Here is a 6,166-nt window from a genome sequence, read left to right as displayed (position 1 = left end):
AATTCAAAATTTTCGAAAAAGACCCATACCTTCCCTAGGGTTAATAAGTCATGGGTAATTCAATTCTGGCATCAATTTTGCCTAATTTGGTCATTTGGGCACTGAATTGAACAAAAATCCTATTGATCTGAATTCAAATTTGGGAATTTTTTGGTCTAATTGTGACAAAAATTGGTACAAATCTCATATTCTGATGCAAAATGTGCTAAGAAATCTAATTTTGGGGTTAAATTTGCAAAATTGGGTCAAAATCGGGCTTAATTTGCGAATTTGGACTAAAACGGGCCTACTGGTCAGTCGGATCAACCCGACCCGACTCGGGTCAGTCTTCTTCCTTACCTGACCAACTCGCCCATGCGGGAAAAGAGAAAATATCTCCTTGGGGCCGCGTTTTCACCGACTTACTCCGGTGAATCCAGCATGTGTTAAATGGATTGGTTAGAACGGTTGTCCATCTTGATCCGTTCTAACCCACTCAGAGGTCGGTTAGAGCAACAATCCGACGGGAAATCGAGCTAGAAAAGGAGAAAAAAATCATTATCCGCATATACAACCTGTTCGACGAATTGCCAAAGAGAGAGAGAGAGAGAGAGAGAGAGAGAGATTGAACAAGAGGGCGAGTTGAGGATCCCTAAGATCGAGCGATCGGCGCAATTGGAAAAACGCTAGCAAATCGGTCCCGACGGTGAATCTTCTCACCGAAAAACCTACAACAAAGCTGATCGCCGAAGCTTGAAAGTGAGCTCCGGCCGATCGATCCAGAACCTTCATGGTGAAACGGAGACCATTGGCTGAGAGAACAAGTGTTGAGGAATCACTCTATGATCGTTGTTTAGTTCGAAGTTTCAAAATCGAGTCTCATCAAACAAGGTAAAGTTTGCTCATAGTCACGGTTTGATAAAATTCCAAAATAGATGTTTGAACTCGGTCATGCTTGATTATGTCATTTTCTCTGCGATTTTGAGAATATTAATGTTCAAAATATGTTTCTGATCACAAGTTTTATTGTTTGTTGCATTTTGAATGATTGAAATTGCATTTGACTGAGTTGGCCACCATGAAACCCATGCCGAAGCTTCTCAAACTTCATCGGAGCATTTTTTGTGGCCAATGGCCGCCCAAGTTAGTGATTTCCAATCTTTATTGATGTTCTAATGAATGCTTTAAGCATTAGAAACGGCTAGGGCGTACCGTGTAATGATCTAAAGGCCAGAAAAGCTTGTTTTGATCAGTTCTAGGTTAGGTTCTTTAGGATCGATTTTCACCGGTCGGCGGTGGTCCGGCGACGAACCGAGAAGGTTAGATGGTTAGGGTGCGATGAGAGGTTGATGCAAAACCTAAAATCGACGCCGTAAAATCATCGAAAGGTCGTCGGAATTCGATCCGAAGTGGCGGCCTTGATAACAATAAAACATAGAATAATGCCCACCAACTGCTCGGCAAAATGCCGCAGTGAAAAAGGAGGAGAACGGCGCCGTTTTGTTACTGTGCCAGCCGGGGTGCTGGCCGGCGCCAGTGCCGGCCGGTTCGACTCGGTCGAGCAGGTTTGAACCGGTTTAGCCCTTGGTGGGAAAAATTTTTAAAAATCTATAAAAAAAAATCCAAAATTTTTAAAATATCTATAAAAATTTAAAAATCAGAAAATTCAAGAAAATCCTAAAAAAATAAAAAAAAATTCAAAAAATTCATTAAAAAAATCAGAAAATTCAGAAAATCCTAAAAATATGTAAAAATTCAGAAAATTCATAAAAAACGGAAAACTCGGAGAATCCTAAAAAATTAGAAATTTTACAAAATTAAAAAAATCAAAAATAAAAGATTTCAAAAATTCACATAATAGCTTAGAAACCTGTAGCCACCCAATTTGAGTAAAATTTGAATTTTTTGAAGTGCCCAAGTGATATTTTTTAGAATTCTTCAATTTTCTGAATTTTTCTTTGGGGCTTTACTAGGGTTTTGGGTGTTTTGATTGACTTTACATTTTAGAGACAAGTTTAGGATTGTTTTGTGTGATTAAAATTGATTGTGCATTTAATCATTGATTGATAGAATTTTTCCGATTAGAATGGTTAGAATTAATGGATAGGCCTTGCGAACTTGTGGGACACGTTAGACACTTCATATTGTTTTAGGTACCGAAAGAGCGTTAGAGATCTCAATTAGAGATCATTAGCGTAACCAAATCTCCGTACTCATGTAATCTCTGGTTCGCAGAATCGTGGTATTTCTCCCATACCTCGATTAGGTTTCTAGTCAACCTACCAATAATGACTAATGGCAACTCCAAATCAAAACTTAGGTTTAATAGAAAAGATTAGAAAATAAATACCCACTGTATCATGAAGTATGGTATGGGAGAGACCCTCGTTTGTCTAGTGATGAGATGTTTATGGGTCATTAGAGCAAAATATCTGTTTTGGACCTTAGTAGTCTATTCGGGGACAGTTTCCTCATTTGTGACGAACGAAAGTATCTCCATAGGCGCGCGAAAAAGCGCCACACGATAGGCTTGGCAACTTTACTGGGGACTTTAGCTTTCTAAGTGGACTTAGGCCTAGATTAAAAAGATATGCATGTGTTTGGTGCTCGCGCAAGGATCCAAGGTATGTCTTACTAACAATTATGTTAAATAGTTTTGTAGGTGAGAGGTATAAGGAGTGTTGTCTTTGTTGACATTTGTTTTGCAGGATGGTGTTAGGAATAAATGTGAAATGATTATCATAGAAGTGTTGTTTGGATATAAATTGTTAGCACGACACCATTTGCACACACCACCCGTGGCCCAATCTTGGCTACATTTAGGACTACTCTTAGGAGGTATGCATTTAGGCAAAACTATGGGATGATTGTCCATGGGATTGTTTAAATGCAATACCGATCACCGAGATGGAATAACATTCCATTACTTTAGGCCGATTGCCTATTGGAATGGAATCCCTTGTCCATTAAGGTGGTGACCTTAAACCTTTAGCCTACCCTACCCTTAGGCGTCAAAACCTCACCTGTTACATCCGTGTGTCTTTGTGGTTGGTATACCAAAAACCAAAAAAAAGTGTCTTGGTGAGTAAGTATCGTTCCTTACCTTTCTCTTTTTATTATGCAAGTTAGTTGGTATAATTTGAACAAAATCCCTAAATGACAACCAATGGTTGATCTAAATGCCTTTCTTATACTAGAATGAATGATTAAGGTGGCATGCTCCATTAGACCATCCTTTTACTTTTAGATGGAATGTATAGGTTCATAGTGGATTTTCAATGTAATTCAAGTGGTCATTGTCTTTCAAATTGAAAGATCATTTTCTATGTGCTCCAAATGTGATAAATACAATTCAGTGAGTCAAATGTTCATTTTGATATATTCAAAGTTGTAAACCATAAGTGAGGGTCCTATGGTCTAAACGGAGCATGAAAAAGGGATATTTACATCAAATATTGATTTCATCTCCATTTTCAATTGTATGCTCTTTTAAAGAATAAATGGACTTAAAGTGACATTTGTATTACTTTTTAAGTATGCAAATGTACTTTACCTCCATTTTACCTTAAAAAAGATATATGATTGAAATGGAGGCATTAAAAATTGATTGGTAATCTATAGTGAATAATAATGAATCTCTTTGCATGTTTAGACTCAATGGGAAAGCTAGACATCCAAGTAGTTCCCATTTCTCAAAAGGAACTTACTGCTTGGTGGAAAGATAAGTCCAAAGACAGTCAAGCTTATGTCAAAGAAAGGCTCGGGTATCTTTTCAAGCTAATACATGTTGAGCATCAAGTTAGCTTACTACAAGCTTTAGCCCATTTTTGGGAAGTTTCTACCGCCACATTCCAGTTTGATGAACACGAAATGGTGCCAACTTTAGAAGAGTATAGGACCGCCATTGGGATCAATTCCAAACCTAGGATTGTAGAGCCACCCGTTGGACTTAATCCCGTGAACGTTTTAGCCGAATTCCTTAACTTAAAAACTCCCAAAGTCAAAAAGTTGGTCAAGTCAAACACGGGTAGATTTCCTTTATCCTTTCTAATAGCCAATTTTTCAAAACTTCCTAAGAAAATGGGAAACACTTCAGCTTGGGTATTCATTTTAGCCTTTTTTGGCTTCATTCTCTTTCCCGTATCTAGAATGAGATTAGATCCCTTAGTTGCCGTAATCGCAAGACAAGTATGTCTCAAATGGAATTTTTTAAATATACTCCTTGAACAAACCATCATTTCATTAAACAAGTACCAAAATCATGGGAATGGTGTATTCCAAGCTTCTACTAGTCTTCTCTTATTATGGTTCATTTCGCATATTCGACCATGGTGTCGCTTCATGAACATTCGCAAGATTAGTTCAGAGATAAACCCAATAGAATGATATGTTCGTCTCCAAAATAAATTACCCAAACACTCGTTCTTAGATTGGGCCAACTTCATCAGAGCCCTAACTCCTGATCAAATCCAATGGTAGATCAATTAGCCAAAGATTGACAAGGCAAGGATTACAAGCCAAGTATGAAATATGGTGCCATTGCTTGGATTGAATGGAGCAACTACATATTGTCCCCTAGGAGTTGTTAGACAATTTGGGATGCTTCAGCAAGTTCCCTCGGTATCAAATCCTGAAGAGTTCACCTTTGACATCCCAAATGGGACTCTGTCCGAAAAGGAGAAGAATAGCCTACAAATGAAAGTTCGCAAGATTATCCAATCTTTGGAGCACTCACCCAAGCAAGCAATTGAGTGGCCAAAATGTTTGGAAGGCGAGATGAAGATCTACATGGCATCCAGAGAATACATTAAATGGATAGAAAACAAGCGACCAATCGACGTGGAGCCATATGTACCATTGAGCATTACATCGGATCCCGACAAGCAATATGTTCCAAAGTATTTTGTTCCAAACATACCTGAAGTGGAGCCCTATGTCCCCGAGGAGGTCATAATTGATGTCGAGGAATGAGAATCCCCAATCAAGGAATGAGAATAATACAAAAAGGCGGAAGTTACCTTAGCCAGCAAGAAGCCTGGAATTGGATGAGCTAGAGTTCTCATTAGAGTTTAGAATCATTTGTTGAACAATCTCAAATTCTATATGCGATAATGAAGTGATCATTTTCAAAATGTGTCTGGAAAGGTTTAGAACATGATTTGAAAACATTAAGGAATCACCATGGATTACAATTATTTGAATTGTATGATTACTTAAGAAAGACAATGATAAGGAATTTAGTATAAGGCTAAGGCTTGTATAAAATTTTTTATCCTTGTTAATCATGAGAAACCATACAATTGAAAGAATGTAGGTTTACATTCTTATTTTGCCATATTAACACCTTGTTTTTCTATTGACAAAGGTTTTCTAGCAACTGAATTGAAAAGACCCCGAACTCGTTTGCAAACTAAAATGGCGGAAGAGGAGACTCATAATGACTTGCTGAAGTCGAAAATCAAATGACTCAAATGGCCGCCATGATAGCAAAGATGAAGGCCTTTATTATAGCTGCAAGAGGATCTTATCCTATGGCTCCTAATGCTAATGCTCCAAATGTTGAAGAGACCTCAAATCAGAATCAAAACAAAGAGCCCGTTTAGGAAAACCCGCTGAAGACAACACCCAAGGTGGTGAACTTAGAAAAAGACGGAACTTCAAATAAAACCCTCTCTAAAACCAAGGATGAGGAAGAAGCCAAAAGACCAGCCAAGATCGAAGAATTTTTAGCAAGTCAAGGCTACGAATTGCAAATATTCGATAAATTCTCGCCATATGCAAAGGTTGTTGTTCCAGAGAATTACAGGGAACCGAAGTTCGTAAACAAATATGATGGAACTGGTTGTCCCAAAAGCCATTTGAAGTATTATCTCCGTAAGATGACAAGGTATTCGGATAACATGCCTCTTCTCATTAGCCCTTTTCAAGATAGTTTCAAAGGAGCTGCTCTGGCGTGGTATACTACTCCTGACACAGAAGGCTTCACAGAATGGGATCATTTGACGAGAGAATTTCTCCTCCAATATAAATTCAATGTCGAAGTACTCCTAACTAGGGAGGATCTCATTAGAACGGAGAAATGAAGAAATGAAGGGTTCAGAGCTTATGCCCAAAGATGGAAGGCTGTCACTTCGCAAGTAAAACCTGCTATAAACAATGATGAGCTTGTTGAGCTCTTCCTAAAATC

At 38.2% G+C, this 6,166-nt stretch overlaps 1 long non-coding RNA gene across 1 annotated transcript in view; it reads left to right on the top strand.

Moving 5' to 3' along the window:
- Nucleotides 1–753: 753 nt before the first annotated feature.
- The window catches only part of LOC130140829 (uncharacterized), a 21,243-nt gene continuing 15,830 nt past the window's right edge, over nt 754–6,166 (top strand). The window contains exon 1 of the long non-coding RNA XR_008818838.1: nt 754–870. This is a non-coding gene — a long non-coding RNA (uncharacterized LOC130140829). The remainder of the gene's footprint in view (nt 871–6,166) is intronic.

This window comes from Syzygium oleosum, unplaced genomic scaffold (genome assembly GCF_021117445.2).
Source record: "Syzygium oleosum isolate NSW1041296 unplaced genomic scaffold, Sole_v2.1 Sole_v2.01, whole genome shotgun sequence".
In the NCBI taxonomy this organism is placed as follows: domain Eukaryota; kingdom Viridiplantae; phylum Streptophyta; class Magnoliopsida; order Myrtales; family Myrtaceae; genus Syzygium; species Syzygium oleosum.
Note: the sequence above shows the minus strand (reverse complement) of the source record. Positions and strands in the feature narration are given on the sequence as shown.